Genomic DNA, 13825 nt, shown 5'->3' with positions numbered 1-13825 from the left:
CTGATATAATTTGCAGACAGAGCTTTTGATCTGCATGAAATAACTGGTTTATCACAATGAGATGATGTGATTCTAGGCAAAATCAAAGAAAATGGACAATGATGTTAGCTCATATTAGTAGCTGAAAATATGAAGTACTTTAAAATACTGACAAGTGATTCACATCCCCCATTACTATCTGCATAGACCCCTAAGGGCCTGGGAAATGTTACTATATAACACTGAAAGGTAAACTGGCTCTAGCTCCAACTACCAATTGACAGGCAATACAGAGGACAGAGGATCATGTCAAACAGCACCACAGGGATGCACTCAACAAACTGCAGACTGGAAAATTCTATAGAATAAACAATGTCATTTCTTCGTTAAATACATTTCAAGGAAAAAAGAGTCAAACAGACTTAAAAAACTATAAAAGTCTTCTCAACCACTTGCAATGTCTAGACCTTATCCGGCTTTGGATTCAAATAAATTTTTAAATTAAGATAAAAATCTATTGACACTTATGAGACAACTGTCAGTTTGAACACTGACCAAGTATTTGATATTAAGGGATTACACTGTTAATTATTTTTAGGTGTGATGCTATACTTACCACTCTTTTCAGTCCTTGTTTTTGTAGATATGTACTGAAATATTTATGAATGAAATCAATTTTCTTATGATTTGCTCCAAATTTCCTGAGGGAGCACAAGGGGGAAATGAGTAAAACAAGATCGTCATGAGCTGATGATGGCGGAAGCTGGTGACGGTCCATGGGGTGCATTATCCTATTCCATCCACTCTGCGTATGTCTACAATCATTCGAAACAAAAGGTAAAAAGAAATGTCATTTGGCATCGTACAGCCAATAAAGACTTCAATACTAAGGGTAAAAGGATTCTGATATGAAATTCAGTGAAAAAAGGCAGAAAACAAAATATACACTGTGATCAAAATTCTATAAACAGACATTTGCATACAAATGAGGGAAGAGGGAAAAAAATGAAAAGAAAGATTTGTCCAGTATGTATTTCTGGGTAATTCCCCTTTATTTTAAAAAATGTTTCATATTGTCCTCATAATATTGATTGACTAGTGTCTACTTTTGAAAATATCATAAATCATTTCTAACATTTTATAATCCAATTTCAAATATCTGGAATAAAGCCTCCATCTTAAGGCTTTCATTGAATTTTTTGCCCAGACCACATTCTAGTCACTGTAGAGTGTCTCAGGATATCTCAAGCTAGGAAACAAAGGTCAGCACTCTGGGGCCAAAAAATAACATCCCTACTTATCAGCAAAGGACCTTTACCAAACAGGCTGAAAATAATCTAGTCCAGATAGTTCCAAACAATGTGCCTTTCAAGTCTCCATCTATGTTGTTGTTACGGTTTGCTTTATGTCATCAGATTCTTGAAAATCAGAGGGAGCTTCCTCAGCGAATCACAGCAGAAAAAGCCAAGGGGAGAGCCTCAATTTTCTCTTTTTGACTCCTGTGAAATCCAACTGAGAATATCTGTTGAGTTCCATCCCCCAAACTTTCGTCCCATCCTTACTTTTAGAGGACAGCAGTGTGAATCCATGGCCACAGGTGGCAGGTGAAATCTGAAAAAGAGTTCCCATAAAGCATTCACTGATCTGGGACGTCCAGTTTTTCCAGCAATAAATGGCAGCTTGTTTACCCATTCCAAGAACACACACTATTAACACAGCAACCAACACTTATGGAATGTTTGCTACATGCTAAGTGTTTGAGATGCACTATCTCATTTCATCTTCACACTCACCCAAGGATCTAGTTATCAGATCCTCCCCGTTCACCAAGACACAGTCTCGCAAAGCAGTAAAGTTGAACATAACCTTCGTTTTAATCTTCGCAACACCAGAGGGTCTACAGCTGGTAGACCCTGACCAGTTGTGTGACGTGACACAGACTGCTTGACCTCCCTGTGACTGTTTCCCTCTATGTGAACTGGAGTTCAGAATAATATCTCTCTTATTGGGTTGCTGTCAGGACCAAATGAGTTAATAGAGCTAAAGCCCCTACAGTGAATAGAACCTGACTTCATGTGTAAGAGCGACGGCACGTACTCACTATCATTACTGGTGGTAGTAAGAGGAGTAGTCGATAGAGGAGAAAATCGAGGCTCCTAGAGATTAAGTAACTTGCCTAACACAGTCATGCGGCTAAGAAGTGGAGGCTGTCTGGTTCCAGAATGCACCCTCTTGACCCTGACGCTGCACTGTGACATTCTCAAAGCCCTGCCATGAAGAAGCATTCATCCCACAGCCACAGCGAAAGTGACACATTCACAGCCCAGTGACTCTGTTGGGTGTTTCACCCAAACGCGATGTGATGTTATCAATGCTCAGTTTCACGGGCCGCGTGAGGAAACTGAGGATTAGGTGGGGCTGAAGCCAAGGGCAGCCTGGCTTCAGAATCGGCTCCTTTCCCATAAAACCCAGAGTGAGCACCTTCCCGGGTGGCCTGGGATAGTCCTAGCTTACACCTGATGTCCCAACGTTCACTCTCGAACAAACTGGACGATAAATTCTATGGTCACCCAAATGACGCCCCACTGTCTCTTGGCTGTTTACAGTTCATCACAGGCCTCTGTAGTCAGTCTCAGAGACTATATATAAACCTAATCCTTAGGAAAAGCCAGCTGACCAATAAAGAACAAATGTGAAGAATTTTCTTGGCGAGGATGCCGGCCCTGAGGACTAGTTCCCAGTGGGTGAGTTCGGTGCGCTCTGCTAGGGCGGCCTGGGTTCGGTTCCAGGGTGCAAACGTATACCACTTGTCAGTGGCCAGGCTGGGGCTGCGACCCACATACAAAATAGAGGATGATTGGCACGTGTGTTAGCTCAGGGTGACTCTTCCTCAGCAAAAAAAAAAAAAAAAAAAAGATTATTTTTTTAATTGCAGCATGGCCTGAAGAAAGCTAGCTAAATATTTCCTTTAAACTTGACTTGTTGGTGAATTGTTTAATCACGTCATCCCAAAGTGACATATCCCTCCTTTTGCCCTGTGATATTTTCTCTCCTCACATTCACAGGGAACATATACACATGCACCCCTGTGTGAGTCAAAAAGCTCAGTTCCCTGGCCTTTGGGAATGGCTTGGGTCCACAGAAACGACCCACTGGGGAGGCAGGAGCCAGCCCCTGACCACACGGCAGGAAACATAGAAAAGAAGCGAGTCCACAGAGGATGCCCAGCACTCTATGCTTTCTCTCATTGCTTGTGGTAGCTGTTGATTCAACACTCAACAAATACTTGGTGAGCACCTACTGTGTTATTAAATCTGCTGGTATGGGAAAAGGCTTCGAACAACACCTGACACAGAGTCAGCATTCAGTAATGTGTGTTATAATAATGTGCCAGCAGAGCACTTCCAACTATGGTGGAGTGAAGAAGTTAGTGAAGCTCTCACCAAAAAAGAACTACAAAAATGGACAAAATTATTTAAAAAACACCACTTCACGGCCTGGGAAATCAATAAAAGGCAAATAAACTGAGGAATCATTCACAGAAGACTGCGAGAACTACAGGTAAGAACAGCTGCAGTCTCCAGACTTGCTGTCTTGTGCTGTTCGTCCACCCCAGCTCAGTTAGCACAGAAGTTGGAACAGGGCAGGGCTGGCCACGAAAACCTTCAGCTTTGTTGTCAGAAAGGACAGACTTAAATTGGGTGCTGAAACTGGAGGATGCAAACTCAGGCCCAGCAGGAAACTAGTAGGAAACAAACAGGGAAAATGCACAACTCGAGGAGCCTGACTGCAATCCTGATTGGGGGCAAGAGGAGAGGCAGACCAGCCAGAAATTTCATGGGAAGATGCTAGAAAGGATAGAGCCACAGAAGCCTCTGCTCACGTCCACGGCTGAATGAGAAACTGAACGAATGGACAGAGGAGACCCGAGCACCAGTGGAAAGTAAAGATGAGGAGACTGGAGAACAGGCTGATCTTTGTTGTGGTTCCAACCTACCCACAGAACCAAAGGTAGAGGGTAGAAACCTTAGAAGCTCAAGGTGTTTGAGCACAACTTCGGCCCAAATCATTGGCTGACCACAAGGGATGCAGACTGGGGGCAACCCTCAGGAAGTCAGGCTAAAAAAATAAGAGGGAGGGGGACAAAACAGAAACCGAGCAAAGACATCAGTGGCCACGCACAGCCCAGGAGGCTGAGGCTATAGATCAAGTCCATAAAAATATGAAAAATATCAGAATCCAAAGTTGTTATTATATATCATGAAAAACTCCAATTTTTAACAAAAAAAATACAATAATTAAGAAAGTGTGACATATACCAGGGGGAAAAAAGCAGCCAACAGAAACTGACACACAGTTGACCCAGATGTTAGATTTATCAAAGATTTCAATGAACTGTTGTTCAAAGACTATTTTAAGACCATGTTAAAAAACCATATGAATACATGATGACAATGACTTGACAAATACGGATGCTGAATACAGAAATACAAACACAAAAATCCTAAATAGAAATTCTAAAGTTGTAAAGCAAAATAACAAAATAAAGAATTCACTATATAGGCTCAACAACAGATTTGAGATGGCAGAAGAAAGAATCAGTGAACTTGAAGAAATACCAATAGAAAGTATTCATTCTGAAAAATAGAAAAAAAAAGACTGAAAAAGAAAACGAATGGTGCTGCAGAGACCTGTGGCACAACATCAAGTGTATTAACATTCAGGAAATGGGAGTCTCAGAAGGGCAAGAGAGAAAGAAAGTAGAACAAAACACTTATAGAAAGAACGGCAGAAAACCTACCAAATTTTATGAAAAACAGAAATCTACAGATCACAGGTGCTCAACAAAACACAGTTAACCTGTTAACAAACAAACTCTGGAAAGCATCCAAAGAAAATGGACTCATCAGGTACAAGGCAACAGCAATCAGATTCACGGCTCACTTCTCATCAGAAACTATGGAGACCAGAAATGAATAGAATGACATATTCAAAGTCTGAAAGACAAAAACTGTCAACCAAGCATTAATTCTATACCCAGCAAAATTACACTTAAAAAAAAATTGAAGCTGGAATAAAGACATGACCAAAGAAAGACTGACAGAATTCACTGAGAGCAGACGCGTCTAAACAAGAACTAAAGAAGTCCTTCACGCTGACAGGAAATGACAGCAGATGGTCAGTAACAATCACAAGAAGAAATGAAGAACATCAGTCAAAGTAATTATAAAGGTAAATATAAAACACTGAACAAATATATTTTGTCTATCTTCATCCCTTAAGAGATTTAAAGGACAATCGCACAAAATCATAATTATAAATTGCTTTGCTGGGCTTCAAATGTATAAAGATGTGGTATATATCACAACAACCACACAAACGAGAGAGGAGGAAATGGAGCAATGTTGGAACAAAGTTGCCTTAGTTTCCTCAGGATTAGGTCACTAAAAACCGGAAGTAGATTGTGATGAATTAAGACACATTTTAATCCCAAGAGCAACTACTAAAAAAAAAAACAAAATATAGTAAAACACCCAACAAAGGAATTTAAAAGGTCCGCTAGAAAAATACCTATTAACCACAAAAGAGGGCCTCAAGGGAAGAGCAGAGAGATAAAAACGACATAAAGAAACAAACAGCAAAACGGCAGATGTGATCCAGAAACTCATTCTGTGAGGCCAGGAATATCTTCATACCAAAACCAGTCAAGACATCACAACAAAGAAATCCTCAATAAGATGTTAGCAAAACCAACCCAGTGGAAAAAGCATTATTGTCCAAGAACAAGAGGAATTTCTCCCAGAAATGCAAGCTGGTTTAGCATCCAACAATCAACTAATGTAATATATCCTAGTCACAGAATAAAGGACAAACATCACATGATCACCTCAACAGATATACAAAAAGCATTTGACAGAATCTAGTCCCTCTTCAGGATTTTAAAAATGAACAGAAACTCCGCAAAAGGTAGGACAAGAAGGGAACTTCCTCAACTTGAGGAAAGGCATCTGTGAAAACCTTACAGCTGGCATCACCCGCAATGGTCAAAGACTGAAGGTTGTCTCCCTAAGATCAGGAACAGAACACGGACAGCACTTCAATTCAACACTGTACTGAAGGCTCTACCCAGTGCAATTAGGCAAGAGAAAGAAACAAGGGCATCCAAATTGGAAATGAAGACGTGAAACTGTCTTGATTCACAGACAATCAGACAACACCATCCTGTATGTAGATAACCCTAAGGAATACACAACAACATATAGAACTACTATACAAATTCAGCAAAGTCAAAAGACAGAAGGTCAATATACAAAAACCAAAGGTATTTCTATACACTAGCAAGGAACGTTACAAGAATTAAGTTGAGAATACAATTCTATTCAAAATACCATCAAAAAGAATAAAATGCTTAGGAATAACTGAAACAAAAGAAATGCAAGACTTGTATACTGAAAACCACAAAACATACTTGTGAGAAATTAAAGACCTACTTAAATGAGACATTCCACTTTCATGATTTGGAAAACTCAAGAATTTCTAGAGGGCATTTGTGCCCAAATCAATCTACAAATTCAACATAATCCCTACCAAAATCCCAGCAAGTACTTCTGCAAAAACTGACAAGCTAATCTTAACATTTATGTGGAAAATCAAAAGACTCAGAATAGACAAAGCAATTTTTAAACCAAGAACAAGCTGGAGGACTTACATTTCCCAATTTCAAAATTTATTATAAAGCTACAGTAACCAAAAGAGCATAACTTTAGCATATGGTTAGACACATAGATCAACGGAACAGAACTGACAGTTCAGAAATAAGCCCTTACTCTTTACAGGTAACTGATTTTGACAAAGGTGCCAAAACAATTTAATAAGGAAAGGATAGTGTTTCAACTAATGATCCTAGGACAATGGGATATCCACATGCAAAAAGACCCCTACCCCACACCATACACAAATACCAGCTCAAATGGCTGGACCATAGACCTAAACAGAACTAAAACTATGAAGCTCCAAAAAGAACACATAGGAAAATTATTTTTGTGATCTTGGGTTAGGAAAAGACTTTTTAGACATACCAAAAACACAATCCGCAGCAGAAAAAGTGATCAACTGAATTTCATTGAAATCTAAACATTTAAAAAAAAAGACACTTAAGAAAATCAAAAGCAAAGCCGTGGAATGGCAGAAAATATGTGCACATACCATGTATATGAAAAAGGACTCTATCCAGCACACATAAATAACTGTTACAAGTCAATATTAAGGAAAAAACAACGCAACTTGTCGTTCCTCTGCAGCTTCAATGCCCCGTTTCTCTTGATCTCCCCTTTTCAGTTTAACATCACTTGGTACCCTTGACACACAAGTCAGAAGCCAAACTGGTCCAATCTGCTGCTGTTTCACCCCGCATGGAGATTCCCACAAGCATCCCCAACAAGAACCTATCCCAACCACCTCGTTTTGCTCTTCTGACTGTTGGCTCCAAGAGAAGCCGCCGCAGGTCGCCCTCTGCTGCCATCTTTTCAAAGCTGAGTCAAGGCAGACGCCGCCTGTGCAAACGGCCTAGTGTGTACGGACCTCCGCTCCTCCTCGCTCATCCCTGTACGTGCTCCAGTTAACGCTTCCTTTCCCACTGGTCCACCGACTCCAGCCGGCCCGCAAGGTCCCGGAGCTTTTGCAGCCGGCTGTCCTAACATCAGAACTTCCGGGGCCGACCGCCCGAGTGCGGGTCCCACTGTCCCTCCCCCTACCAGCTGTGGGGCCTGGGGCCTGTCCCTTGACCTGTCTGAGCCTCCCTCTGCTCCCTGATCTGCGGGGACAACCCCGACCCCCTGGGGAGGTGCGGCTACCGCGGGCCGCCACAACCCCGCCATTTCTGCACCTCCATCAAGGCGGGCAGCGCCCCTGTCGCCTCCCCCACCTGTGCCTGCGGCCGCTCGAGGGGCGCCCTCCCGGAGTCTCACCGTCCAGCGCGGCAGCTTCTCCAAGAGGCCGAGGGCCCGGGAAGCGCCTCGGCCAGGAGCTGGGCAGCACGAAGGGGGGCCGCCGTGTGCCCCGACAAGCTGCAGACCCCACGAGGATGCGGTCAGCGTGGGCCGGGCGCTCGCCAACCTACCGGCACACGGGCGCGCCCCCGGCCTCTGCCGCCTCCTGCCGGCTCCGCGAGCACACGGCCGCCGTCCACAGCCCTCGTCCCTGCCCTGGGCTGCCCAGCCGGCGACCCAGACGGAGCCTCGCCGCCGGCGCCATCGCCCCTTCATGCCTCCAGGCCACCCGGTGAGGCCAGCTTGTGTGACCCTTGACCCCATGCCCCGGCGAATGCGCCTGCCACCAGGTTTCCGATTGGCTGAAGGCAGAGGCGCTGAGAGCCCCCAATGGCGCAGCCAGGGGGAGTGGCTGGGCTGGGCGAAGTCGGGGACCTGGGATCCTCAGGGTGGTGGATGGGGCCCTGGTCCTGGCCCGGCCACCTGGTGCGCGACCTTCCTCTGAGCTCCAGCTCCGCCTGAGCGCCGTCCCCTCCCCGCGCAGTGCACGTTTCCAGAGCATCTGCCCGGCTCCGGCGGCCGCAGGGCGCTTTCCTGTCCTGAGGCCCTTTGCTTCTTTGCATCAGCCTGGGAAACGCTGGAGGGGTGGCGCCCTCCGCGCATCTCCAGGTAAGTCCTTCCCCTGCCCTGTGTACTCCCTTTGCCACTGTCCGTCGTCATCTCTTCCCTGGCCTTGTTGTGGGCGTCCCCCGCCCCCATCAGCTACTAGGCCACTCAGTCCCTGCTCCAGCCACAGTGAGCTAGAGGGTAGCTCTTCCTATTGGCATTGGCTGCCAAAACCCCCCGCAGGTATTCCCCGCTGTCTTCCACAGTGCGTCCTCCTCCCCGGCTCACCTCGCTCCTCAGCGCTTCATCCACTTGAGCAGAGGGCTCCACTTGTGCCTTCTGATCCCCGCACTGTTTCAGGCCTCCCTACTTTGCACACACTGCCTCCAATGCCCTTCAGATGTCTGGCAAACCCCTAGTCGTCTTCTAAGTTCCAGCTCAAGCACCTCCTTTGAACTTCTGTGAAGGCAAGAACTTCAGTTCCTTCAGGTTGTCCTCACCAATGTTGTCCTCCTACAGGTTGGCAGGCGGCAAGGAACGAGGGGTGCCCCCGTGAATGAATGACCAGGAGTCTGGGGCCCTGGGTTCTAGTCCTGGTTCTGCTACTGACTAGTTGTCTCCCTTTTCTGGATCTCCCGTCTGAATAGAGGGGACGGGTTAAAACAAAAGTCAATACATGAAATGCATTTTTGTAAATGAATGAGGTGTTTTGACTTTATGACTTGTAGGATGTCTTGCAGCCGGTTATGGTCCCTGATGGTCATTCCCAAATACTAGCCCCAAATGCTGAGGGCCAACGCCCTCTGACTTCCCTCACTTGCTTGCTTCTCTATCTTTCTCTTGATATTGCTTGATCCCTGGAAGTAATCCAGTTTTAATCTACTCCCAACATCAGTTTAGATTACTTTGTTGTTCCGGAGTGTGCCTTGAATCCAGTCTGAAATGTGCTTTTACTGCGACGATTGTCTTTTTGCAAACGACAATGTGTACGGAATACATATATTAACGTCAAGACAGTAGTTACGTCTGGGCAGGAAAGAGAGAGGAAGGAGAATGGTGTCTTCCACTCTGTAATATTTCTTAAAAAATGACATCAATAAGGTGTGCTCTGTTAAATCTCAGCAAAGAGTAAATGGTTTCTGTTATCCTAGTCTCCTTCTAAGTATATTTAAAATAAATATGTAATTGGAACTAAGATGAAATAACACTAATCTAATAGATCCTATTTGCTGGAGTGCTCCCACCATCTCATGGACAGCTCATGATGGGTTGGTGATGTCACGGACCCCATCTAAAGGTTGTTTACCAGCTGTGGAGCTAGTGAAGGCTCGGTCACCAGCAGCAGAGCCAGAGTTACCTCAACTTACAAAGTTAGAGCCACATAGCACCAGATCCTGCTCCAGCTGTGGACTAGTGACAGGTCTGGCGCCAGCTCTAGAGCTCAGTTGCAGCCAGCTCCAAAACTAGAGCTCCCTCCAGCTCCCACACTTGACCAGCTCCAGAGCAGCAGCCATTTCCATCACTAGCTCCCGCACCAACTCTGTCAACAATGCAGAGCTAGAGTCAGTCTCAGGACCGGAGCCAATTCTAGAAGCAGGTCAGGCACCATCGCCTGAGACAGAACGAGCTCCAGCCCCACATCAGGTCCAGCTCCTGGGCCAGTTGCACAGCCAGAGCTGGTGGGATCTCCAGCCACAGCAGTGGCTCCAGCGTAGAGCAGCTGCAGCACCGCCCTCATCGCCAGTAAGTAAGGCCCGGCCGGATCCAGCTCCACCCTAGAGCTGTCCTTCACCTTGCCTGTGAGGGCAGGATGTCTTTTCCCTTTTCTATGTTTTATGATTTTTTATGTTTTATGTGTTCAAATGTAGATTCAATAAAGTTTAATGTTTTCATCACTTAAAGTTGTACAATTCAGGGCCGGCCATTAACTACATCTTCTATGCTGTGTACCGTCACCATTATCTAGTTCCAGATCATTGCTTCACCCCACCAGAACCCCTGTACCCATGAAGCAGCCATGGCCCCATATCCACTCCCACACCCCCTGACAAGCACTGATCTGCTTCCTGTCTCTGTGCATTTCCCTGTGCTTGGTATGGCTGTCCTGAGCACAGCCAACCTTCCTTTGGCCGCTCCCCCCCATGCTGAAGACCCCTGAGGATGCCAATGTGTTCAGTGCCATGATTCCGAAGCCTAGTACGACTTTGACTTGAAGAAGCCCACCGTCACCAAGGGGGTGAGATCAGGCATGGAGCCAGCTCAACCCGGTCTCACGCGAAGAGGAGGGACTCTATATTGCCAAGGGCCCCTTCTCCTCAGTCCCTAGTGCTGTTCAGCCACAGGGCCACCCTCCCCAGGGTCTGGCTAGCTGGGGAGACGAGCACGTACAGACTAGAGTGACAAAAACCAGGTGGCCATCTTTTCTGTCCAACCCGCTGGCCCAGGCTACCCAGGAGCAGTTTCACCCTGAACCTCTCCTGCTGCAGGCCTGATGCCTGCCAGTCAGCAGGCTGTCCTGGCCTGCCGTGGACCCCGGCAGCCTTAGGTGCCTTCTCCCCTCTAGGGTCCAAAGGACTAGCTGACCTTTGCCAAGGAGTGCTGCCCATGGGCATGAAGCCCTGCCTGCCACTGAGGCACTGCCCTCTGTGCACCTCCCTCACACCTTCCCAGGTGCGGGTCACTTGCATCTATGACTTCAGGTGTCCCAGAGTCCCCACTCACCCAGTGGGCGTGACCTCTGCAAATGCAGCCCTTCCATCCAGCCTCCAAGCCTCCAGGCCCCAACATAGGCTTCAGGACCAGGGACAGCTCCCACACCAAGCTCTTGGACACCTCAGATGGGGCCAGGACCTCAGTGGCAGGGACATTGTCCAATGCTCAGCAGCACTTGGCTGGTTCCTCCAGGTCCAAGGTGAGGAGAGTAACATGAGTTTTGACCCAGAGTCCCCTGATTTCAAGGAAAAGAAGGTGACTGACCTACCCATTCTCCCTGACAGCCCATTCCCAGTCCCTTTTTGCCTGGGACCAGTGTTTCACATCCACACCCACAAAAGGGCCAAGAAGCCCAGGAGCTGGATGCCGGCCTGGGGTATCCTGCCGGGTCCAGAAAATCTGCTGATCATGCCATCCCCCACAGTTATGGAAATCAACCGCACCCTGGTCCCCGATGGTCTCTGGTTTCATCTTGGCGTCCAGCAGCACCTCTTCCTCCTCAGCCTCCACCACACCCGTGGCAGCTTTGGTCACACACAAGCGTTGTGTCTCAGGCTCTTCAACCATAGCTCCTCGCTGGCCCTCTCCATGCACCCGGTGGGCGATGCTGCATCATCCCAGTCCACCTGGAATAAACAACAGCAACGTGGACAGGAGCGTCTTGTTTAGCCCACTGGTGGGACATGCCCTTGGTCCCATCACTCAGAGCTCTCTGAGCACAGACCTGTCCTGAATGGCTACTTTGACAAGAAGCCCTCTCTGGGCCCTCCAGGCAGCATGCCCAGCCCTGGGAGGAGGTAGGCAACCGCCACAGTGCCCACTGTACATGGGAGGAAATGCATGCAGCCTTCTCATCCTGTTGGTTCTCGGGGATCTGGGCTTGAGTGGAGGTGGATAAGGTGCCCACACCAAGCTCCCTCCAAATCTAGGATCTAACCGCCAGAGGCTCTGATGAGACTGCTCGTTCACGTCCAACCAACCTGTAGTGAGGCCCGACTCCTTGCCTGAGTCACAGCCCTGTGTGATCTGGTCCAGACACCGTCCCCAGAGTGCACCCCTCACCGCACCCCACCCTCCCTAGAGCCTTCCTCCCCAAGGACCCTGCCAAGCCCCTGCCCCATTCAGAGCTCCTGGCCTGCAGTGCCCCTCCCCCGAGCCCCCTTCCAGGATGCACTCACCTCTGTGCTGGACTCACAGGCCACCTCCTCAGGCTCGTGTGCTAGCAGAGCCTTTAGGGTCAGATTGACCTGGGGTCAAACCCACAGCTGCGTCACCTCACAGCCCTGTGACAGGCAAGGTCATGTGGTGTCTTCTCAGAGCCTCAGTTTCCTCCATGAAAAATGGGGTCAGTGACTCTGACCTCAGGAGGGTGTGTTGGGATTCAAGCAGGGAGAAGAAGGTGCCCAAAGTGCTTGGACTCAGGAGGTCGCCTGGCTGGGGGAGCCCCAACGCAGGACAAGGCCTCGATGGTCAATGCTGGGCTCAATGCTGGTGAAAATCAAGGATTTCTAGTCCCCCGTTCACGTCTGGACTTGGTCACTTAGAGCAGAGTGACCTTGAATGATGGGACCACTCGTCATCTGTAAAATGGAGTGTAATCACTCAGCACCCAGGGGGCTCCCTAATAACAGTGACACCCTCCACTAGTTGCCCAGCTGGGCTCCCTTCAGCTCCTCCTACACCCGCCAGCGCTGCATGCAGGGACTGGCTGGACCTCATGTGGCAGGGAGGGGGTGTAGAGGAGGAGGGAAAAGGGCGGCCTGGCCTTCTCCCTGCCCAGGGTCTGTGTCCACCACTGTCTTCGTGTCCGCAGGAACAGCCATGCATGGAGCTTGACCCTGGGATGCAGTCTGTGGACCAGGACAGTGAGGTCGGTGTATATTCAGTGACCCTCATGTCCCCAGATGTTCAACCTACCCAACTGCGCACCGTGTGGCCCACCTGGCTTGCGTGGCGTTTCCCGGGACCTAGGGGATGTGAGGGTCACCGAGCAGTTGGCTGGAGGAGGGGAAGGATGAAAGCAGCCATGTCAGGGGACCGTTGTGTTACACGTGTGTGCTGCGGGCTGTGTCACCCGGAAGTGCTGTCTGCAGGGCACCTCTGTGTGCCTGACCGTGGACAGGAGGCCTGGTTACCCCACAGGAGAGAGGCCTGCGAGACCGTGAGGGTATCCCTGCCACACTCATGCGGGCAGAGATCCCGGGCCATGTCCATGCTCATCGGGGCTGATGTTGCTCCGTGTCCAACCCTCACAGGACAGTTGGGAAACTGAGGCAAGGAGAAGCAGGGACAGGCCCTGGGCCCACGAGGTGGGCAGAGTCCAGAGGAGAAGAGAGCATTCCAAGCTCTTAGGCCAGCCTCAACACTTCCAAGGGGTTTGCTTTGGGAATGAGAGCCCCTAAGATCCTGGCGGACCCCTGCCAACATCCCCCATGTAGGGCCCTTTCCTCTACGCATCCCCACGTGGACACACTCACACACACAAGCATACACACACACTCTGACTGCCCAGCCCTGTGTCAGAAGGGAAGTACACACTG

The sequence above is a fragment of the Diceros bicornis genome, unplaced genomic scaffold (genome assembly GCF_020826845.1).
Source record: "Diceros bicornis minor isolate mBicDic1 unplaced genomic scaffold, mDicBic1.mat.cur scaffold_108_ctg1, whole genome shotgun sequence".
Classification (NCBI taxonomy): Eukaryota; Metazoa; Chordata; class Mammalia; order Perissodactyla; family Rhinocerotidae; genus Diceros; species Diceros bicornis.
The sequence above is the reverse complement of the archived record's forward strand: the minus strand, read 5'-3'. Positions refer to the sequence as shown.